The following is a 25900-nucleotide window of genomic DNA, read 5'->3' on the forward strand; positions in this document are numbered from 1 at the left end:
TAATGAAACCAAATTTTACAGACATTTTAAGCAGCTTACACCGATTCAGAAGTCACTTAGTGATTATCATTTCCATATAATTTCTAATCAGTTCTATTTTAAATGTCCAGTGGGTGATAGAGACAAAACCAGGAACTGGCAAAGTTTCAAACATCTCCACAGCAAAATACTAGTTTTCTGAACAAGTACCATGGTATTTTTTTTTGGCCATAAGTTTCTTATCCAACATGCTTACAGAGACTTTTGAATGTAGATATGGGACTTACATAACAAATGCAGCATCACTACTATGTTTATACATATGCTACTATGTTTATATATCCAGAAGTTTCAATTAATAACTTCATGTAATTATAATTTCAGTAATTTTCAAGGAAGATCAAATTGCCTGGATGTCTATGTTAGTCAGAACAACATGAACAACTTAAATTTACAACATGAACAATAAAATTTTAATCAATTGTTGCCTCTTATCAAATATTTTTAGCAAATTACACTATTCACACAGCTGAAACAAACCCCGTTTCAACTTATAGAAACAACAAAATTTTAAATCTATCATTTAATGCTGAAGCATTGCTGAAGGGAAATGCCACGCTCACACTGGGTGCTAATTTGACTAAAATACCTCAACAGTTATAAAACTGTGGAGATTGCAGCTATTTCATTAGAAAACTATGAAATAAGTCACCAAAATTACAGGAAAAGCATTCAAATCACAACATGTACCAGATTCAAGCACATTTGGGAATTCAGTAATTATTATGATCAAAGTAAAAAGCAAGCAGTACATTTGCATTGCTCATACATTGCAACTCTTCTCAGTAAGCCTCTGTATTGCCTTTTCTAAGGGATCTTAGTGGTAAACAGATAATCAAAAACACCGAGCTTTTTCTATTAAGGACGGTTTCCCAAAAACCTGTATTCCTACTTGTTTTAATTTTTTTTTTTGGTACTTGCAATTCACATGTTCAGCTTGCTCCATAAAGTTACAATCGTCACAAAGTTTCTTTTTAAAAAAAAATTAAAATAATAAATAGAGAGAAATTCTTTTTCCAGTGATGGAGTTAAGTAGGGAAAATAATAAAACAGATGGACGGGGGGAGAAAATACGACAAAAGACTTGTGGGTTGAGATAAGGAGAGGGAGAGATCACTCACCTGTTACTGCCATGGACAAAACAGACACAACCCGGGGACACTGGCCTAATGTATTATTAATCAAACGAGATCAAGGTAGTGACAATTAAAAACTAAACCTTGAGTAGCTCTGGTCCATGGAGTGTTACACTGCAGAGGCGTCCCAGCTGGAATTTCTCTCTTTCAAGACTGTACAAAACCTATGTATATTTATCAGTCTTGGCTATTGTTAGAGAGGAAATTAATAGGCAAGTCCTAAATTCTGGAATGATGAAATGACAGAACTATCCTCCTCCAAGTCCAATAGGAATGATAAACTCAAAAATTTTTAGAAAGAAGTTGATAAAAAAAGTGTCAGGGAGTCTGTGACAGAACGATGTGGGACACAATTTCTGAATTCATATTATTACACAGTATTTATGTCATATTCTCCTGATGCCTTCAAGCACTTTCAATACTTTTGAAGCATGTCCAGAAGTGCCACAGCATCACTCCCTTCCCAGTGTGTAATTTGGCTTTCGGAAAATGTTCTTTTGTTGACTTTTCACTTTTTAAAATCTTCTTTGGATATTGTTATTGACAAGAAACAAGAGATTGCTTTCAGTGGTGCAGGAAAACCTCCAGATCCCCAGTGAGAGGCTCTAACTCATGTCCCTAAGTGACAAAGCTGGGCCAAAAAGGATTTTCTTCTCCAAAATCTGGACTTACGGCTTTGGTTTATTTCTTGCAATTTCTTTACAAAAGAAAATGTACAGAAGGAAATGTAGGACGTTTCTAGGATGTTACGAGCAGACTCAATGAAAAGCTCCCTCTCAATGTGGGAATCTAGGACACGAGTGATCTCAATTCTTTCATCCCACCTGTGACATCACTTTTTGTTTCTTTTTATCCATCATAATAAAAAAAACAAAACAACTAAATTACAGTAAGAAACAGAGGGACATTCTGTCATTTGCAATACAACATATATGTAACTGTGTGACTGCAAAAAAATCCCTATTTTTTCTACCAGCAGCACATTGCTATAAAACTATTAAACTACAAAATGTAAAACTCCAACTTGAGATAAGCATTAAAATAATACAAGTCTAAATAAAAAAAACCTCCCCAAATACTGTTTAAAAGCTTAACAAAATAGTAGCAGGATGCAAGAACTCTGAAAGGTTGCTATTAACAAAAACCCTGTAATGACTATATTATAGGAAAATGCATTCCAGAGCAGCTCATCAGTATGAAAACTTTCCTCATAACATCACCAAAGATACTGATTCAAGGCCCATAAATACCAACCAGCTGAGATCAGAGGACAGAAAATTATCTGATTTGAGATTTTAAGAAACTTTAAAAGTACCATGGAATTTTTTTTCCTACATTTGACATTCAAAAATGAATGAAATTACCTCATGCCACTGGGTAGTAAGTAAGTAAACACTCTGGCCAGAGTTTTTTTATTTTTTCTAAGTTGTAAATGAAAAAATAAGTCACACTGCAAGAGTTTTCTGATTAAGTTATGCACGCAGTGAAATTATCATTTCCGTCACATAAACTTTCATAAGACACGGACTTTGGCACACTCATAGCCTCAACCTAAAGCTTGGGTTTCTTCATAGCTAAACAAAAAAGTTTCAGAATTACAACCAAGACAAAATACTAGTATCTTGTCATGTGAGATGAGAAACTCAGTAAGTGTATCCAGATACTAAACTTTCCCAATAAAAACTGAGGTCTAGCATTTTCACCATACAACTAGCCCCAAACTTATCCCAAATTAACCAAACCAGTCAGACGTGTGTTCCATGAAGTTATGCTTCTGAGCTTTTAAAGAACTGTGAAGTAAAATAAAATAAAGATTGTAATAAATAATTGTCCTACAGAAGCTAAGCACACATAATCAATAATGAAAAACTGTGAGTGCATACCTTACCATGGGAATACTCAACTAATAATTAAACCAAACTGCAGAGAGACGAGGAAAGCCATCTTTTTCCCCCCCATCTCTAACTGCCAGACAGATGAATACTTCATCATCAAATCTGTAAGGCCAGCTGACACTCACCCTTCAGCAAGCCAAAGCCTCTTAATCACAGTGAGGTAAAAAGGGCACCACAAGGAGGAAGACATCTGACTTCCTAAGACATCTGAATCCAGCATTCAAACACCCCTTCAGAGTTTGGACAAGCAAGGAATTTACAGCTTCATTTTTTTTTATTTTTATTTTTTTTTTTCCTAGGCTATGTATCTCCTGGAGAAGCAGGTTTCAATCTTATTTATCTCACAGGTCAGGCAGATTTTCTGGGAAGCTGTCAACACAACAGTCCCCATGGCTGAAATCTACACTGAATAATATTTTTTATAAAAGCACCTTTCTCCACAAGCATTGAATAAACTAGGTAAGATTCAGCCTCTAAGTGTATATGTTTCAGAGGTGGAAATTTACCCAAGATGGATCTCACACAAGGCTGTGGATGTGGAAATCTGATGAAAAAAGTGTCTTCAAGTAATGATAATCAGAAGTTATTTCACACAATGTTAGACATGACACTTAGCTCATAACAATCAGCTCCTGTAAATATTTAATAATAACACAAATAAAAAGTATCAGGTTGTCCAGAACCACCCTCTGCTCCACCTAAAGCACTACCTAGCACCTAAAACTGGCTGTAGCCAGGCAGTGATGGCAAACTTTTATAAAGAAATTACCAGGACACAGTCAATCAAAACTGGGAAGAATCCACTTCTCCAAATTGTTTGTATTACCTAAACAGGAAGATATCCCTCACCCACATTTATGCCTCAGTTTTCTAAAGAACAGATTAGGAAAAAATTAACAGTGGAAGTTATTTCTTGTCCCATAACAATGATGCCTTCATTAAAAAAAAAAAAAAAAAAAAAAAAAGAAAAAGAGCAAATGCTTTCAGAAGCATCAGCAAGCAGGATTTTTTAAAAATGAAACCATTACTTCAATGGGAAAACAGCACCACAACAGAGAACATGAAAAACATCTGTGGCACAAGAACACTTAAAAATTCACATTTGAAAAGCCCCTGCAGTTTGTTGTTCTGTATTTGCCAGCAAAACACATCAACAAAAAAAGTATTTACATCAAAATGCATAGAACAGGTGCATAATATAGCATTTCCCTGCTAGCCAGTCTTTCAGAACAATGTATTTTTACACAATGGCATTTCCTAGAGAAATCCCAAACCACACCACATTCTCCTATTGTCATTAACACAACACTCAATGTACAGTGAAATTCAGTAGTGTTGTGCTGAATGTAACTGTAAAAAGCACCAGCTGGCTGTATTAGAAATGGCATCCTTCCAGGTCTCAAATGTCTTATTTATATACAATGGAATCCTTCCAGCTGTTTAATATTTAGGGCTAATAAATATAATTGGCAGTACTACTGCACAAGGGCAAGGAACACAAATACATATAAAACTACTTCCCAACAGAAAATCTCGTTTGTTCTTAGATGATTAAACCAAAGAGGGACACAGAGCTCTGAGCAAATTTTACATAGCAGACTTTTTTTGTTTCTTTAATCCAAACAATATTTGCTTGTTTTCTAAGTGCAAAACTGAACAGGAAAAAAAGCAAACTTAATATAAGCAAACATCCTTACTCCAGCTGCTCCTGGAGCAACGTGTCCTTCAACCAGTGCCTTGCACAGGCCATGAATAAAGATAAATTGGCAAGGTAGAAAGACAAGAAACAGCAATGTTGGATCCAGAAAACAGTCACACCACACCAGCCAGTCCAGAGGTGAGATTTATTCCCAGTTCTGTGCAGGCCAGTTTTACCCCTCAGGAGCAGATTAAGCCCGTGTTGAGCAGGAGGCGAGCACAATGCAGCTGAGAATGGAAATGTAAGAGCTGCCCTGCGGAGATGCTGTAAAGTTTGTGTCCCTGCTTCCAGCTTTGCAGCAGATTTGACGATGGCAGAGCCGCCCCAGCGTTACCGAAGTGATCCTGCAGCAGGTTCCTGCTGAATGGAGCAGCCTCCCTCCAGCCCCAGAGGATCACCAGTTCCAAGGAGCTGGGCTTTTTCACAGACTGAGGAAAAACTCCAGATCTCTGGCCTCCAACACCATAAAACCTTTAAAATCACAATACTGGATGTTACCCTGCACATAAAGGCAAGCACTGTGACTCTGCCCCTTCTGAAAGACCTTGATTCTACTGAAATCTTCAGCTCCCTGGCACAACCCAGATGGGGAGCTAATCTAGAAATGGAAACCTTTAATTTGGACACACAGCTAATGTTTCGTAATTTCAGGTGAGGCAACAATTAAATTTGAAAACTCAAACAACTTCCATGAGAGCTGGAGCCCATAATCAATCCCATAAAAGGCTGCTCAGAGTAATTACCATAATTTAAAAGTATTTGGGTTGTTTTGGTTTTAACTTTGTTCATATGGCAATGCTCTCTTTTCATATCCTTTAGCTGGGCAGCTATACAGTCACATACCTTCATGTTTCCATCTTTAGAATAATTTCTTTATAACAACTTGAAGTTGTTATTATGAACAATAAGTCTACTGAAGAGGCTTCCTTTTCATTCATCAGCCCATGTTTTCCTTGAAAACGCATTCTTCAGTACAAGTATTTAAATTACACTATGATATCATTCTAAGTTATCAATAAAATACGTTTTTTTTTCTGAGATTTCCTCTTTATTTCTGTAGAAGGCAACACACCTTAAAGAAAACAGCATCCGAAATCCTGTCTCAGCCATCATACCTCCCCTTTAATGAGGACAAGCCAAAAATAGTTATGAATATACCTGAAAAGCATAATATTCATATTGTTTTCTCCAATCCCTTGCCTAGGAAGTACTGCAAAAAAAGGGCAATAAATAAAAATAGCACACGTGCTACTTTTTAAATATAGCTATCATATAGAGTCTTAAAAATTAAACACATGCTAAAATCAGACAAGACTTATTATGCTTAAAAGGCTAAGTTAAAAATACCTCCAAAAAGGTGATTATTCTTCTGTCAACTGCTGAGTCAAAAGAGAAATGGTAATTATTATATTTTTACTGTAACTCTATGGAAATTAATTTCCTCACCATACAATTAGGAAAAGTTAGTTCTGTGCACATATTTCCAGTTATTCTAATTGAAAAATACGTTTAATACAGGAACTCATATTTCATTGACATTTCATATTTTCTAAAGATAAATTTGTTTCAGTTGAACAAGAAGAAAGTAATTAGACTGGGAATTCTGGAGATAGTCCAGATATCTTTTCAACCTCTGGCTGAAACACTCTTGATTTCTCAAGGCTCTAAAACATTATTAAACAATTACTTCTCCTGTGTCAGGCTAGGGATGAAAGAAGAACTCATGCCTAATCTAATATGAAATAAATAAACAGAAGTAACTCAACCAGGATTTTAACCAAAGGTTCTTGAGGAGCAATGGCATTAGCTGATTTTCACAGTTCTACAGTCTAGTAGTAAATTGGAGATACATTGTTTTCTAAAAATTCTGTTTGTTATTTGATAACTTGTACAGCACACTAGGAGGTACAAAAAAAAAGTATGCCACAAAAACTATGTAGTTTTACCTGTAGAAACAAACAAACAAAATAAATAAATAAAAAAAAAACAAAATAAAAAAAAATCAACCAATCATAAAAAACCCCGAAGAGTTAATCATACTTTTACAGCTTTCAGGTTCATTCAATTCCAGTCTAGAGTAAACAGAAGCTCATAAGATAAAACAGCTGACAAACACACAAACAAACACTTAAAAAAATAAATAAATTTGGCCGCAGGTCATTGAAAGCCCAAGGAAGAGCCAATGTCTCTTGGAATAGGATACATCCAATACTAAAAAGTATTATTAATAATAGTATTACTAGTATTATTAATAGTATTATTAAAGGTCATATTTTGGTGAAGGCTCACAAAGAACCTGGAATTCAACTCTCATTAAACAGGTATATTTGTGTACTTGCTCTGTGGGAGTTTGAGAGACATCAACAGGAACAGAAACTCCTGACCAATAACCCTACTCACCAAATTCTTCCATTAGGCCTTGCATGCAAATATGAGGCTTAAATTTCATTTTCTAGCTTACTATGGTACAGTGGAGCACAAAGGGCTTCCAGAAATCCACTAAACTAATTATTATCAGTGGTACCAGTACCTTACTGAAGGGATTAAATATGGTTCAGAGAATTACCCTAAAAATAAAGACTGTTAATTAGCCATAATGCTAGAAATACTTCCATATATTACTTTTATTTACTCAGGCTTCAGTTCTTTGTCATAATGTTGGACATAAACACACTCAATAGTACTGCACTGAGAGTTTTGTATTCAAACACTCAAAACTGCCTCACTTGTAGGTCCTGAGGTTACAAAATAAAGTTAAGCTTGCACTGCTCTCAGTAAGACACTGATGACATGCACGTGAAAAGCTCAAAATGAAAACAACTGCACAGGAGAGAGGTTTGTTATTTTTTAACACAAAAAGCACTAAATATCAATGGAAGCCTGCTGGGAATGTGCATCAATAAATGTGTGTTCGACTCAGTTCTCTGCATTTGAGACTGCAGAGAGGAAAAATTTAAAAAAAAAAAAAAAATCTGACAAGGATTTCAGTGTTTTATTTATTTTGCTGAATTGTGGCTCCAGAGGTGAAAGTTTACACAGAACCAGAATACAATGAGCCCCTGTATTTGCCATCCAGGTAGCCTTGCAGAAGTAACCACATGGCCTTCCAGGATGTCCTGACAATGACCTCCACAGGAATGGGTGAATCACAACCCAAAGGAGGACAGACAAACCAACCTTCACCCTATCTCTGGTCTTTTCCTGCCCCAAGGTCAGGAACTGTGTCAAATTATTTATGTTTCTGACAAAGACTCAATTTCAAGACTCTGAGATAAGGCCAGCACAGCCTTTCTGGGTGAGTGAAGTCTTTGAAGTCACATAAACCAGAGATAAAAATTACATTTTAATATACTTGGTGAGAAAAGCCACCATGTGTATGCAACACTCTCACAGATCTCCAGCTTCAGTCCCTTGCTTCCCAGGGCCCAACAGAACACGCTGTGAGAGTGAAATTCAAAGCCCACAAAGAAGCTGAGCTGTCAGGAATCCTTTCCATTGCTGGAATCAGAATTCTCCCCTAGAAGATGGATGGGACCTAGTGAGAAGCCCAGGACATGAAAACACTTGGAATGTGCTTCAAGCCACAGGAAACAGGAGAAAATCAAGTATCACTGCTGATTTATAACCCATGAAATACAGCCAGTAACACAGATTTACTGATAGGCAATGAAGTTCAGAAGTGCATTTCGGAGTTATTTCATATTCACATGTCCCAGAGCCAACATCCCAACTGGGAATGTTTTGGGAAATGAGAACTCCAGCTTGAACTAAACCCACATGCCACTTACAGCAGCAGAAAAAGAGATGGAGAACAGAGGAACCATAACAAGAGAAGTTATATTTTTGAAATTATACTGAACAAAATTATTGCTGATGAACCTCAATGGTGCTGCATCCAAAAGCAAAGGAGTCAGACAAACAAATAAACCATTAAATAAACATTATCTTTGACAATACCAAGCCTCATATTCCATATATCAAAATTCCAGGTGTAAAGACTAACATTTTTGTCATGAAAACAGCAATTTGTGCCCCCAGCATACCAAAAATAAAAATCTGTTTATCCATTTCAATTGTCAGGAAAACAAAAAAACAAACAAACAAAAAACCACAACAAACTAAAAACCCCAGAATATACCTTTGAACTCACAAGAGTATTTTATGCAGGTGATAGTAAATAAACAGTTTATGCCCAGGGGTTTTATAATTTATGCATTAAAGATTCTGGAATGTTCCAGATTCTGCTAATTTTAGATGCAATATTATTTCCTACTAAATGAGAAATTGTGTTTACTGTAATTACACTGCACCTATTTCACTCCATAAATAAGAACACTTCCAACAGGAAAATAATTTTGTTGCCATTATTGATAAGACAGCTATATTACTTAAACTGAATACAAAAAGTCTGTGAAAAAACTGAAAAATCATGTTTCACATGCCTACATATAAGTTAAACACATTTAATACTTCATTCACTATATACTGGGATTTTGGAAAGAAAATGATAAAATACTTATTTATATGCTTACTGAGACCCCAGTTTTAGAAGAAATTCCTTAGACTTAGAACTTCTGGTAAACATAGTTATGTGGGCAGAGTTCAAGAAGTCAAAAATATAAGAACTATTTATTTTAAATAGCAAGGCATATTTTTTCTTATAAATATATATACCTCATATACTTTTTTGTGTTGCAATTTGTCTTTAATTAAAGCATTTTTGACCTCTGTAAAAAATAAGAAATTGTTTGTATTGCTCTGTCTCAAAAGGCAAGGATATTTTTCCAAGTAGAAAGAAAACAAAAATACAGCTTTTAGGGAAATATAAAACAGGAAAAAAACCCCAAACTTAAAGTATCAGAAACATCGGGAGGGAGAGGAAAAGTGATGTGAGACTTCCAAGACCAGGCAATAAGAGAATAGTGAGTGACAAGCAAGAACTGAAGAAAACTGCTGCTGCAATCCGAAAAAAAGAATAAAAAATTATCCAAAATCCAATACAAAAGTGATTATGATTCTGAAATTATTATGGACAACTGAGTCAAGGAAAGAAAGAAAGAAATTGAATCAAGTGAGAGACTTAGATACAAAGAAAGAATGGAAAAAGCAGGCACTGTAAACATAAAGGTGTGCACCAGATCTATTCCCAGATACTTGGAAATTTGGGGAAGAGCCAGAAAAATCAAGGTCTGGATTAGCAAGTGGGTATAGATATATAGATATATATAATAGAGGAGAGAGAGAGAGAAAGAGGGAGGGAGAGAGAGAGAGAGAGAGAGAGAGAGAAATTCATGCAGCTTTCCAAAAGCTAGGAAGGCAACTCCTAATTAAATCAGAAGGCTGTGAAGGTGACAGAAAATAGAGGCAATATAATCATGTTGTTGGAGCCAAGCTGCAGTCTAACTACAGCAAACTGGATACCTCCACAGGCAGAGCATGACAATTTAAATAAGAGTGATAATTTGCAATATTCAAGATGGGACATTTTGGATATGAGCTTGTATTTCTCACGATGGTCTAATGCGATGTTCTAAAGCATAAATTAAAATTCACTGCCCTGAAAAAATATCCACTGTCTGGGTAAGGCAAATTCAAACAGCACAAACAAAATACCTGGCTAAAATTCTCTCTGATGTCTTTTTCTTGTGAAGATTACAAAGATGTACATGTGACCTCTAAGCACCACGTGGAAAACAACTTGCACAGTAAGGAAAGCCATGGCTCTACACAGCTCAGCTGCTGATTCTGCTCTGTCCTACTCCTACCTTCTCCCTAAAGTGTCCATACTGTGAGCTGATAGGAGGAAAAATCCATCTGCATGTCAACCTGGCAAAACACACCAAAGATAGAGCAACAGGGAAACAAACAAACCAACCAACAGCCTTAAATAAACACACAGAAGTGGCTGCTATGATCAACAATTATGAAGTGCTAGTGCCAGCTCCTAGGCTGGGACAGGCAGAGAGGGATGGGGAGTAGGGAAATCCTGAGGAGCCACAGTCTGGTCAGCCTCCATCCCTGTGAAGGTAATGGAAAAAGTAATCATGGGAATCATTTCCAAGCACACAAAGGACAAGGAACCCACCAGGAAGAGCACAGTTTCACCACTTATTCCCATAACATGCTAACAGAGAATCTGATAAAAAAAATCTGATAAAACACAGACAAGCTGAGTAGACAGGGAGGTGAACTGAAGCTGAACAGCTGAGTTCAGGAGGTTGTGATCACAAAGTCTGGTTGAAGGTAGCCCAAGAGTCCAATCCTGTTCAACATCTTCATCAATGGTGTGGGTGGTGGGGCTGAGAGCACCCTCAGCCATTTGCTGGTGACACAAAACTGAGGGGTGGCCAATATCCCAGAGAGGGTCAGGGGGACCTGGTCAGGCTGGAGAAATGGGCTCAGAGGAACTGCAAGAGGTTCAGCAAGGGACGTGCAGAGTCCTGAAGCGTGGAAGGAGCAACACACAACTTTTACTTGGTAAAACTGGATTCCTGTGCCGCATCATCAGCTCGCCACAACCCAAATGAGAGACCATCACTTTGGTAAAGAGACATCTAGAGCCACATAATTGCTTTCTAGACTCTCTCCCCTCCCAGAATGGTATCACTCAATACACTGCAGCAAGGAGCCGGCAGCAGATCCAGCCCTGCTGCTTTCCTGCATAATTTACAGCCACCTCATCACAATCCTCAGGAGAGCACCCTGTGTCTGGCACAAACCATTTGACCATGCAGGTGAAATTGTCCATCTCAGCAGCAAGCACAGCACAAACATCAGGGAAACAGCCCCTGGTCTGCAGGTGATTTAAGGTTAAATCAGTAACTTGGGTAGCTGCACTTCACAGCATCTGTGTAGGCACACAGGTCACTGAGTTGCTTCTTTAAATTATGATGAGAGAACTCTTGTTCCAGCCAAGCATGAGAAAGCAGAGTGTGCCCTGAATACCTGTGCAAGGCCTTTTGTTCCTACATAAAAGCACTTCCCCAGACACCTTCAGTGATTGCTCAGACCCAACCAACATTTTCTGTTCCTCAAGCCTGTACCCTAAGGGCCCTGTCTCCTCCATCAGCAGGGAAGGTATCCTCACCCCACAGCAGAAACACGATTTCTGTTAACCATTTCCAGGCTACACTTAGCAGCCACTTATTTAAATAATGTTAATTCAATCACTACAGCAATTCTGGGGTGACTGCACATGTGTGATCCAAACAAAACCCTTGTCACAGAAACAACCTAAAATCCATTCAAGTGTTACTGGTTTATGATCACAAAATACAGCATTAACTTAAAATTGAACACGTAGCTAGAATTAAAATTATTTAGGATGACAAATAAACTGAGATTTACACAATAAAGGCAGATTAGTTGTGGAAAAAGGAAGAGCTCTCAGAAATATCTGCCCTACAAAATAGGTCACCTGAAGGGGAAAAAAAAAAGGAAGTTTAATAATCCCGAAAGTGAGGTAATGGCACTTTTTTTGTAGCAGACAAGTTCAGGAAAGTATTTTTATTGCTACCTTTATTACTTGAAAAGTGGTAGTACTGAGGACAAATTCCATTGTGAAGAGCATAATAGGAAAATGCAAGAATGACTCATCTCTGCCCATGAAAAGTTTTGTTTGAATGGTAGATGCTATTTTATAGCACAGATTTGAGAGAGGGCCCCATGCCTCTCCACAGTGAATTATCACAGTAGAAAGAACACAACATTTCTCAAAACAGAAGTTCATGTTTTATCAGACTAAACAGGATCTGTAATGTCCTGGTTTAAAATAACTACAAACCAGAAAATTCAAGTGGACTTTTCTGTAACACTCAAATACAAATGTCTGAGCACACAAATGGACTGAGTCATCCTTTAATGACATTACTTTCTGAAAATAGAGACCTTAGCTAAGAGAAGGGCAATCAAAACTACAGAGAAATTCCAGTCTTTGACTAAAGTAGTGGAGAAAAGTTGAAACAAAGTGTCATAAGAGCATTTAGTGGGAAGCATTGCTGGTTTTCATTGGCTAATAAACAAAAATCACAAGAAGTCTGCTAGGAAAAAAAAAATAAATTTGGTGAGGTTCTTTGTCTTACACCTGGAAAGAAAATGTTAAATATGGCACAATGTTAAACATCTATACAAAAAAACCTGAGATCCAGGAAGCTATACCAGTTTAAGTTAACCTGTACAATTTTTTTGTTTTACTTAGCCAGAAAATTTCAATCCAAAATCTTACTCTTTTCCTGCAGGAGTACAATGCATTATTCAGCAGTCATTAAAAAAAAATTAAAAACTTATTGATCTCCCTGCAAGTTGGTAACTGCTGAGCATAACACATTGTTACATAATGCAGGAAATAGGCAAAGAAATATTCCCTATGCTAATTTTGTGTCAGCCCACTCTCACTACCCTATTCATTTTCCAGTGGGGAAGAACTGGTTTCCTTGAAAGTAACTTCTTGTGGTATTCTGTTGGGTTTGTCTTTGCTTTTTTTCTGTTTGGTTGCCCTTTTTTTAAGGGGAAGAGTGTGGGACAGGCACATCCCAGCAGCTCCCAGGTGATAGGAACCATTTGCCTGCTCCCTTGGACAGCAAAGCCCCTTTATGTCCACTCTGCACAAACAGACCCCTAACAGCCCTACAATTACCAGCAATTTCAATCAAGTGACCAAAGGAAAGGTTAACTTGGAAAAAAAGAAAGCATGGCAACTAATTAAAGTGTCAAAGTAGCACGGTCCATTCTGTTAATGAATCTTTAGGAGGGGCACGAGTGATTTTTATTGTCCAGGCTTGAGGACTAGCATGGAGTTAGATTAACAATTCCATTTTATTTACCTGGGTGTCATCAGCACCTGAATACCTCTCAGTGTCCCCTCCTGCCCAGCAGGAAACTTTGCCATGGAAACTCAAAACAGCTGAGGATGGCTAACCCCAGAAGGAGCTCCTGCCACAGCACTGAACAACAGGGAGACAGGATGAACAACCTGGTTTTTCTGCTTAAGGTCATATAAAACACATTAAGAAACACAAAAAAACTCACCCCCCAAAAGCCCCCTCCAAAAAGAAACCCAACAAAACCAAACCAAAATACAATCAAGCCAAACCAAACCAAAATTTATTACCTAACCCGCACACCCCACTCTCTGTGTAAATGTTGGAATGCACAAGAAGATAACCTTTGAGGCTTATTATCATGCTCAGTCCATAGACTGAATGTGACAGCTTCAGATACTAACAATAAATAAGTTTATCCACTTCAAAGAACATTTTCTTCTCCTCAATAAAGCTTATTTGCACTCTGCTTCCATCTGAGGAAAAACAGTACATTGTTCAACCCTGTTGCCTCAAAGAAATTATCATTTTCAGTTGTTTTTTTTATGGGAAAGGAGTACACTGCAAGAAAAAACAGTAATTAAAAAAAAAAAAAGTAACTCCAAATCACATGAAAATCTACCACTAACTATTTTCCCATTGCAAAACAAAACCCATGTGAAATACTGTTCAAAAAACATACAAAGCACCCCAAACATTCTTCCCCTTCTTACTCCACATAAGAGCACTCACTTCTTTCCCTCAGAAAACATCATTCACCCTGATTTGTTTCTATCACCAAAAAAAAAAAACTCCACATCAAATATATTGATTTGTGAAGAATAATTTAATAGATAAAGAGTAAATTATTCTTGTTCCTATGGCCACTTAAAAATCCAGTTATTTTGAGGACCACTGGAGAGTCCTTCCAGGCTATATTATTTACTTGTTTAAGTCTTGTAAGCTTCCCATTTCATTACATTGAAAACTCGGCATTTTTCCTAAATGGCTGCAAAAGACACAGTTCTTTCCCCTGAGCTCAGGATTCAGTTCTTTTCTCCAGAAAGCAAATTAGGCCTATAGAGCTCTAAGCTCTCAAGTCATTGCAGCATCATTGCTTCTATGATGACAAAAAAAAAAACCAACAACCCAAAACCAAAGAAAGAATACTCAACAGTGAAACCTCAGTTATGTAGGTTCAATACTCACCAAGACTCACCTCTTTGGGTGAAAAGTGAGCCTGCTATCAACACATGCACAGAGGAACTTGACTATGATCAAAAATCTCTTAAATATTTATTTTTTATAGGCTGGGACAAAGAACAGCAGAATTGAACTGCTACAAACCCAAAGCCAACAGAATAAACCATATTTTAACAGAACAAACAGGCACTAGACTGATGGCAATGCTTTGAAGGCAAGAAGCCACAGGATATTTGTGGGCAATGTGTAGTAAGGATGTCCATCTAGGGAAAATAAAAATCACCTATTTCTGCCACTTGTGGAACAGGCTTTGTGATTCTGTGCAAGCTTGAACAACTTACAAGAGCTCACAACCTATTTTTTTAAATTATTTTACTCCTTTCAGTTTGAAAAAGGGGGATTCCTCCAGTGCTCCAATAATCCTCACCATTTAAAAATCACTGCACAGTCAGCTAACACCTTCAGCCACCAGGAAACACTGTCCTAGCCCCATGGAACATCCAGAAGAAATGGGAAGCAGGGACAAGTCAAGAGGCTGGGTTTACTCTACAGGTCAAAAGCTCTTGACATTGTGGAAAACAATTGTTAGGCTGATTCCAGAGGTGCAAACTCTTCACTGAAAAGTCTGGAGCACCTACTGAAAGAAACCATCCCTACCAGATCCTCAAAATAGACTGGGGAATGAAGAAAATAACGTCATTTTCCACAAAGCTACTGAAATGTCAAACAACTGCATGGTCTTTCAGGTGTGGAAATCCAGCTCTGCTCCAGGGTGCACATACATGGTGATACCACCTAATTCAGTGATTATGCATCTTCTTTCCTACAAGACCTTTGAGCTCAAGAAGAGTGGGAAAACCTGATGAATGGCAAGATCTGGTCCGGATTCTGGTACTTCTGGAGAGAGAGAGTTTGAAAAATGTATTCTGGATTCTGGCCACAGGTCAAGGGTCCCCATGGTTTTGTAAAGTAGAATGCAGCATCCTCTTAGATCTCTCTTAGGACACCTGTTCTGCAGGAGGAACACCTGAGTCAGCTGCAGGAGTTGGCTGCAGAACCTCAGCAGTTGTGGGAAAAGGCAGAATCCAGAATGAAGTAGACAACAAGAGAGGCTCTGAGCAGTCTGACTGTAATAGCAATTCAAGAGACTGAATTGCTCAGGCATTCATTCATTTTGCATTTTACTTCTGGCATCTTTGGCATTTAAGATAAAAATAACCCATGCTAGTTAAATATTTTGCCTGAGTGAACAACCTGCAAGGTGCATAGGCAGTGAGTCAGCATTTAATACTTAAATTTCTTTTTAGGTTCTGGACTAAGGCTCTAAACAGAGTTATTCCCCATGTTTTCTTTCCCCAGCATCCTCCCACATCAATACGAAGCAGCACATCCAGAAACCACTGAGAAGAAAGAACAAACAAACAAAAAACTTCAGTGATTTTAGGCAATTTGGACACAGCCCTGAGAGATGTTCACAAGAAAAAATATCTGATTATTCAAATTTATTATCACAGCAGAACTTGTCTTAGGAACAGATTTCTCTTGGATAGGCTAAAAATTCCTCTAGATCCATATTCTGCCAAGGCATCCTCAACATATTAAGAGTTCACTGCCCAAAGAGGTGTTTCTGGTGTAATATTAGGATTGGCATTGGAAAAATCACTAGAAAAAACATTAATTACATATAGAAGCAGAAGGTTAAAGACTAGCTACAAGTTGGAAAATTTATTATATTAATTCTATTGAAGTTTGCACAGAGTTTAAGGTTCAATCAAATGCATAAGATGCCTGTCACCAATCAACTCCTTTAAAGCACAACATATGCAGCAGCAGTCAACAAGCTCAAAAATTTAAATCCTCGTTGTAACGAGGATTATTTTGTAATTTTACCTGAAGCACATACAAAAGTTAATAAACAGATCAACTCTTGGGCTGTCAGCTCTCCCACAAAATTTATACCTTGCATTTCAGTCTGGAAAATCTTTCTTTAGAGCCACATTTGTTGCAGAGAACTTTACTCACATAATTTCAAGGTTGTGAGTAGAAGACAATCTCTGTGTTGAGAGACTGCTGCTCACAGATCAGTTATGGAGACACCAACCTGAGCACTACTTTGCACCCTGTTTTAATCAATTTATTTGGAACAAATTCAGAACTACTAAACATTTGTTCACTAGTCCAACAAGATAAAAATATGTAGAAGTCCAGAAAATTAGGGCATATTCACTGAAATTAACTTCTTCCCTCTTCATTAAACACATCTAATTTTAAGAGCCTCACGTTCACCTGAACCTAAACCCATAGTGGTTCAAAGTGAGTTACATAGATAGAAATGATCATTCAAACCAGAGAAAGAAAATGCCTCTGAGGACTTCAGAAGCATTAACTAAGCCACAATGCAGGAATCTGAACACAATCTTTTCTGTTTCTGCTTTAGCTTTCCTCCAATAATGATACACAGCTGTATTTATGCTGCTGAATATTGACATAAAATGTGCCTGCAACCTGTGTAAGATAAGCAAGGCATCTTGCTGGTTCAACATTAACTTTTGGCTCTGCTGACCTGAGTTTTCAAAATGTCCCACCTTAATAACCCCTTCATTTTCTCAGCCATGAATAGCTGCACACACAGAGTGCAGAGCTGTTTCGTGTTCGCAGTGCTGGAATTCCTCGCGGCACTTTGATCATAGCCCAGTGAGTGGTAATTTGCTATGTTGAACATGTCAGTCTTTAAAAAAAAAAAAAACACACAAAAAAAAAAACCAAAAAAACCAACAAGAACAAACTGTTCCCAGTCTCAGAAATCTAAAAACAAAAAATCCACAGTTGCCAAAGTTATCTGCTTCTTATCAAGACCCGTGTTTGGCACCAGATGCATTTGATTCATTCATCATTGTCAGTGCACCAGCACACTAATTATTTCAAATTGTTTCCTCAGGCAGAGGTCTAGGACAAATGCAAGCAAGCCAAAAATAGCAGTTATGAATAATTATGCATAATTTACCTCAAGGCCTGGGCCAGGCTATCATTAAAACTTCTTCTTGCCACCTGTGATCCCGACTAATTGTGGACTTTCAATTAGTTCAAGATTACTTTTTCTTTTTACTAAAACAATGCCCACATTTAACCTACCTATTAAAAGTTTTCTGATGCTTTAAAAATTCCCAATAAAATGTCAACAAGGTTCCTTCTTTTTTAACAATGCCTTTGTATTTAAGAGCCTGACAACGAGTTTGCTAACAGGAAGAACTTCAGAGACAAGGTCAGCAACCTCACTTTAAGACGCTGCTGGAAAAGGTTCTTAGAAAAGCACAGCTCCTCAGCCTCAAAGTAAATCCTGATCCTCCAAAACTAAAGCTGCTTCAGCCCCTAAAACTTTCCCTATTATAGTTCTGACTCCTTCTTAGGGCAAGAAGAGAACTTTCACAACACTGACTTTTCTAACAAGAACCAGAAGAAATCAATAAAACACTTGCTCCCCCAAATTCAGAAGTGTCTGCTTAATTTTACAAATAGCAAACTCACTAATTCCAATAGGATCCAAAAATCTAGATGCTTTTGAAACACCACAGCTTTATTCCGTTCATTCTAATGAATGTTCCTGCTATGTTCTTGTGCTGTTTTAACTATTCAAATTACAGGTTTAAAACAGAAACAGCTGGAAAAAAAGAAAAGGAAAAGGAAAACCCACCCTGAATATTTCCAGTGGAAGAAACATGTATCTCATTAAAAAAAAAAAGTGTATGTACCACTGATAATTCCTAAGCACTCTCCAGTTTGGGAACACAGCTCATTCTGCATTTTGAGACAACAGAAATTGTGTAACAGTAGCCAGAGGTATTAATAAAAAATCACAAGTGCTGCTTACTCAAGAAAAAACAATCTACTAATTCCTCCTTTCAGGCACCCAAACATCAGACCTCTCAGGGACAAAAGAATTCCACGATTCAGCAAACAGTGCAAGACATGAAGGAACCAGACCAGCCAAGTTCTGAATCCTCTGCAGCTAAGGATATGTTTATGTGATCTTTTGTGACTTTCCTTAATCAAGACAACAAAAAATATCAGAGCACAGATTAAAAGAAAAAAGTTAAAATGTAAGATGTTATTAAAAAGAAAACACACACAGGAGAAGATGAAGTCAAGCTGTCTTCTGGACAGCTTCTTAAAACATGAGTTGCAAAATAGCTCTGCTATTAAAATCAGATGTTCTTAAAATATTAATGAATTATACACAGTGTGATCAGCTCTAAAGCTGACACACAATTCTGCATCAGCACCAGACTTCTAGCAGAAGACAAAGGAAGCTAACACATCCTAAGCTGGTGTTTACTAAGTTTCCTAAACCAGAGAAGAAAAAAATGACAGCAGTGTCTCATCTCAATTCTGTGTCCAACTCCCCTGTGGTCGGTTCACTGTCCTTCTACCACTGAAGTTTGTTATTTACCAGTCTGCTTCTCTTTGTTACGAGGAGTAAGGAAGTGCTTTGCAATTTGTAGAAGAGTTGTCTCCAGAATAGATATCTCCAGGTCCTTCAAGACTCAATACAATCATGGAAGCTCTGGAATTCGAGTGATCTCTTCAACTTCTCTTTTCCATAAGAAGAAAACAAAGGCATAAAAACATCTTTCAGCTCTTTTCTGTCCATCACACACCTCTTCTATGTGAGGTATAGACTGCTAAATGCTCCTCAAAGCAGAAGCATTTTTATTATGAACAATTCAAAGCTTTGTTATGAGCAAAATTTTCACAACTACTAAAACAAATAGGTAAACAATATCCCAATATTACTTAGAAACTAATAAAATCTTACCACAAAACAAATTAATATAATGGATTATACTACAGACTGTACTACAACATCACAGTCAAATAAATTTCGCTCAGTAAATTTCATCTAAATAAACACAGTCATTTTTCCAACTACAAGTGCAGTGATGCTGTTACATTATTTTTCTTCCACAGGCCTCTACTTTTTTTCCAGACAATGCTGCACTCAAGCAGCTTTATTTCACATCTCTTCCATGTTACACCCTCAAATTATTTGTCATAAAACATCTGCTTTGAGCAAAACAGCATCTAGAGGGAAAAAAAAAGATAAAACCCTATTCACTGCACTTGCAGAAGGAGGCTAAGAACCACAGGACAATGAAGTATCAGGTATTCATGACAAAGTGGAACAAATTCAGAGATGCTGTGAACTGTGGTGTCAATTACCCACAGTGAAACACACACAACCCAGGGTGAGAAGAAACAAATAAGCAGAGCATCCCCTCACCCCACCCAGCTGTTTTATTTCATAGGAGGACAGCAGACTGCGATTCTCTTCTCTAGGAATGGCTGGAAAATTGCATTGCAATTCTGCATGGCTCTGCTGCCTCCATGAACCATGGCCCAGACCAAGGTAGCTCCAGAGTGCCCAGGAGGGGACTGGGGGAGTTTATCCCACACAGGAAGCAAGGGCCAGGAGAACATTGGGCAAAGGGACAAAGCCCCACTCAAATAAAACTTTGTCAGTGTTTGACCTTCAGCTGCTTGGGGTTTTTTATCTGCGAGCTAATTTTCCATTCTCATTCTTCCTCATCCACCCTGCAGTTCCTGAGTATGGTAAATCTCTCCTTATTTTTTGGATGTATAATCTCTTTTAATATCCTGTGCTCTCTTATCACGCCACAGTCCTCCCCTGTAATATATTGTCCATGAATTTTTCAGATGATATGAACTTTCCCAGCCATGGAAATGACTGAAATACAACACTGACTATTTTGTTCTGACAAAAACATTCTAGGGAGGCTCACATTTGTTCTTGACACAGAAGTAACATCTGGGTCATGCAAATTTAAAAACAGAATAAAATTTTTTTAGTCTCAAACTCTAAGTCATATGACACAACACCAAATATGATTCTTTGTCTGATTTCCTCTGATTTATGATATACAGTGACTTGATCACTAAAGGAAGTGCATAAACAATTCAAATATGTGCAACTAAAATGCTAAAATTCAAAAATGTGATATGACATTGTTACAGCTGATAAACAGATCAGCCATAAACGCATCATGTGCATGGCCTATAGATCCTATGCCACAAATAAGAATGAAACTTAAATTACGTTTTGTTGCTGTGCTACATAATAACATTTTAAAAAGCACAGTAATCCTCCATGTTAAAATGCAGTTCTTTCTAAAATGACCCAGCTCAATGACTGAAATGCTTAATTTTTGCTCCCTTTTCCAGCTCCTTCCCCAGATAACTCCACCAAAATCAAGCAATTGTATTTGCTAAACTGAAACTCTGGCTTGGGTCAATTCCAGCTACACTTCCAGCTGCTAAAGTAGTGTGGTGCCTTCTGAAAATTACAATTTATTCTTCATGTCCTCAACTTCTACCTGTCCCAGCATTCCACTCTATGCAAATTCTATGGCACACTTATGCAAAGCAGGCAAATGATCCAAATTTGTCACAAAAACTTAAATAACTGGATTCTTTTTTCTGCAAGTTACCCTTTCTACAGACCTTTGGAGAGGTCTAATGACATATCTTAACCAAAACTCTTCTACAGCTGTAGGTCCAATACCCTCTTAAATTTCCTATGCCTACAGGCACAAAAAGCCAGCGGTAATATCCTCAAAAACTGAGACTGCCCTCAGTATTAATGTCCAAATGCTTTCCAAGTTCCAAAGTTTATATAATAAATTTTATTTATGTGGCTTGATGACTTTTCACTCGTTTGAAACTATTCAGAGTTGTGGAATAAAGGCAGTAGAGTTTAAAGAAGACATAGGAAAAAATTAAATGGCAGGAGGTAGAGAAAATTATCACCTAGTCTTTAAATCTGCATACCCAGTAAAACTTTTGTATATGTAGCCATCCATTAAATCTTATTTTGTTATGAAAACTTTGGAGGAAAGATATTTAATGAAGACTTAATTTCTCAAAAGGAGGAAAGTGGTCCAGACCAAATTACCCCGTGATACCAAACGAGTTGCTCAAAACAGAAAGGCTGGAATGTTAATTTCTTCATAGTAATAAAAAGGTAGGAAGCAGAGAAATAAAGAATAACCTTTAAGAACAATAAGAAAGTAGTCAAGTTCTGTAAGGCAGATATCACATTGCACGCTGTCAATACGCTGCAGTACAAAATCAATGACTATCAAATTAATTTCTTATTCACTCTTGTACCATCAATCACAAAGAACTTGATATCAATACAATGATCTGGTCTATAGCCTTCATTTGAATTTAACTGAATTCTTTTAATACGGGCTGCTTTCTTTGGGAATGGCAGGGCTTTTTTGATTTGTGGGTGGTTGGGGTTTCTTTAACTTCCAGTAAAATAAAAACCTGATTTCCACAAGTGTTTCCCTGAGTTCACATACATTGCATTTGGTTGCTCTGATATACCAGCAGCAGAAGTTCTAGTTTAATAAATGTAAGTTTCTTTTGGACGAGTCTTTTGAAATTATCATGCAAACACTAAAAAATACCAACTTGTTTGGATGAAGAAAAGACAAGATTTGTACAGCAGGACTGATAAAAACCCTGACCTCTCAGGACCTAATGCAACTCACAGATATTATCTTATCTGTAAGGCTATGAAATTTATTTTTATGCACGGCAAAGGCTGCATAGACTATTAAAAGTATATAAATTTGTAGAGCTTTTTGTTTTTCAACTTCTTTAACAGGCAAGAGTGAGTGTGTGTATTACTTTAAAGATATTTGCATTTGTGTGACCTTCACGGAAAAAAAGCACAGAGAACTTCTAATCTGTCCCTAAAAATGTAAGCAAAGAATGGTTAGAATTTTGCTTTATACTATAATATCTTTGAAAAGGACTCTGTACTTATTTTACCCATTAAGGTATCTGCTGAACCATGAAAAAAGAGGCTTAAAAAAAAATAAAAAATAAAAAAAAAGGAGAAATGCTGCTATGGAAGGAGTCACTGCTTCAGGAACACACAGTCCTCTGGACAGAATGGACCATGCTGCCCTACAGACCCCAGTGCAGGAAGCAAACATGAATTCTCTTCCTGGTTCAATAAACAAGAGGAAAAAAAAATTACCTGTAAACCATGTCTGGTTTTTTCTCAGTTTGCAGCTTTAATACATGATTATGTATTTTAAAGATTGCATCCTACATTTTTCTTTTTTTCTCCTTCCTGAATTTCCTCTTGGTCTCTTCCTCAGTTCCATCTTCTTTTGCTCCTTTTTAATATCTATTATATTGTGATCTCCTGTTTTCCCCTATATCCCTGGTCATTTCAGTACAAAATGTCAAATGGCACCAAAAAAACCTAATTCTAAACTATTCTATGTCAGTCATCCCAATACCATCTTTCTTGCATTATTCTTTTTACACATTTTTAGAAATTTGTGGACACTGAAACAATGTTTTTAACCTAATTTTGGTTTTATGCAAACTCCTCATTAATCAAATTATTCTGGGTTACTTTTAAGATTCTTCACTTTTTTCTTTTTTTTATTTGCTCATTCTCTCTCAGATAATACAATATATCTTTATTATTTATTTTGACCTTTTGGCATTCTTACTTTATTATCATTTTAATAATGCCATTAGCCATTCCATAACCTTTCCAGTTGCCCAGAATACCATACCCATTGCTCATACCAGCCATCAATGGTTACTTACTACAATTCTGCATTCATTTTCTCTTCACAACAAAGGCATTTACAGTCACACTGAACCAATGATTCCTCTTCAGACACTCGCTCCACCTCTGTCCTTTCCAGCCATGACTTTGTTCCACAACGTCTGGCACAGAACGTGATGCCAAAACGTAATTTATGTTCATTTTGGTTCATGCATTTACAAAACATTACTCACATTTAGGATGCCAGAGGAAGGAAAAAAAGCCCCAAACACAAAACCTTTACATTAACTTATCTCTTTGTTATGTTCAGTGAAGGAGCATTACCTACAAGAAGTAATATTTTACTCTTAGTTACAATGGAGATTCAGCACAATTCCAATTTGAATATGAACAAGGCATAGACAAAGAGAAATAAATCCCTGCCATAAGTTACTAAATAAACTTGAATCCTAAATACAACACGTTGCAAGTGGCCATGACAAAACCTGTTTACATGTGGTCACAGCACTGCCTTGAACTCAACTAGGGAAGCAGGTTAAACAAACCTACATCACATTTGGCCAGTGCTTGTAAATACCTCTACCACGCACCAGTTAAAAGGCATATGGTTTAAAAAAGTTCACTTCCAAACATGTCACAGGCAATTAAATATACATTTTATGTTTAATTGAGGGGCAGATGTAACCCTGCAAAACTTCTGTACATCAGTATTACAAGAACCTATGAACCTTCAGTTCAGACACTTCCTTGCTCCACTGTTAAATCCTCTTTATTTTTCAAAGGACATAAACAATTACATATTTAATGCAAATTATATACTTAATAACAGATTATATTGCTCTTTCACACCTTCTATATAGGAATCTCCCACTCTTCAGACTAAAAGACAACTGAGTCAAGTAAAATTTTTGTATTTTCTTTGGTCTGTCTTCAAAGTCACCACGTTTCAGCCTATGTAACACAGATTGCAGACCTTTCATTTTGTGTCCCTATTAATAGTGGTTTACCCCAGTAAATTAGCTCTATGGGTTTAATGCTGCCCTCCACCTTCTAAATCAAGACATTGCAATAGTGAAGTCACATGCAATAACTGAATTTTCAAAAATGTAGCATGCAAGATATGTCAGTTGTCCTAAAATCTTAGGAACACCAACATTCAGCATTTATTATTTTCAAAATGCTTTCCATTCTCTCAGCTTTTGCTTCCATTTTCTTTATCAATACTTTAATACAAAAATCCCTAACTCTTCAGGAAGTCAGTGGTGTAGCCCACAATAAACCCTCTGCTTGCTGCAGCACAAGACAGACAATGCACAAGTTTCTCTTAACACACCATTTAAATTAAAAATGTGACAGTGCTGATGTTCAGTAAGGGGATTGTTCCCAGATTTTCACATCCCACCCCACCCTCTGTGCTTTAAAACAAACACCTGCCTTTAGTACTTATTTTAGATACTCCAGTTAGTTCCCAGTCTGCAGGAGTAACAATTCAGGACTGCTGTGGTTCTGTAAAATCAACCCCACGGTAAAGGGAAAGTTTGCACCTGGGCTGCACATTTATTTTGTGCATTACCTCACCACCTCTGCCTGTCCTTCATCCACACAGCACTTTTCTACCAGATCTGATTAACATTCACCCTCTGGATGTTTTCATTGTAAGAGGATGTTCTAATCTGAAAACCATTTACTTCTGAATACACACTGCTGAATTACGGTGCCATCAGCAGAAGCGCAGCTCAGCTTCTCCTCTAAACATTTCTTCAGGCTGAAACACTTCTACAGAAACGCTCTGCAGTTCAAACATTTATTACCAGGTTTCAAAGTAAAATTAAATTACCATCACAGATACATTATGTTTATTAATAAAGTGTCACAGAAATATTAGTGAAAGTAAAACAGGTAACACAAGGATATCAGGGAACATAAACTCTCAAGTTCCAGTAGCAGTGTTGGCTTTGCCAGGTTACACATCCCATAAGTCTGATGGAATGCACTGCACATGATGTATCCAACTACAGTCAGGAAAAAAATTAACTTCTGAAGCTCTGGTTGGGATTTTAGTTCTTGTGAAAAGTAAGAATCCTGTTTGTTTGGACTCTGAGTGAGTGTTTACAGAGGTGTGCAAAGGCAGAGTTCTGAAAAGCCAACAGGCACAAACGTCACTGAATCAATCTCTGAAATACAAAGTCAGAGTCTCAGGGAAACCAGGAGTTAACCCAAGCTCTCTCCCTCTCAAAGAAGCCAAAGGGTCCTGTCTTTCCTCTGGAACATGAAGGTTGTTGTGGCATCTTTATTCCCTACTGTTACACGGGAAAGAAGCTCCAAGCCTTCCAGTCGGAAGGCAGCAGAAATAGCTCCATAAGCAATTTAAATCCAGGTTGCTTTCTGGAGATTTCATTCCACTCTTTGATTCTTCACTCACCCTCATACATGACATCTCTCAACACAGACCTGAAGGTTTAATGTCACTATACCCGGAGCTCTCTTTTTTTTTTTTTTGGATCCTGTTTACCCAC

General features: G+C 37.3%; 1 protein-coding gene across 1 annotated transcript in view; it reads right to left on the bottom strand.

Moving 5' to 3' along the window:
* The window catches only part of EPHA3 (EPH receptor A3), a 177501-nt gene that overhangs the window by 125751 nt on the left and 25850 nt on the right, over positions 1–25900 (bottom strand). The window lies entirely within an intron of this gene.

The sequence above is a fragment of the Poecile atricapillus genome, chromosome 1, assembly GCF_030490865.1.
Source record: "Poecile atricapillus isolate bPoeAtr1 chromosome 1, bPoeAtr1.hap1, whole genome shotgun sequence".
NCBI classification, from domain to species: Eukaryota; Metazoa; Chordata; class Aves; order Passeriformes; family Paridae; genus Poecile; species Poecile atricapillus.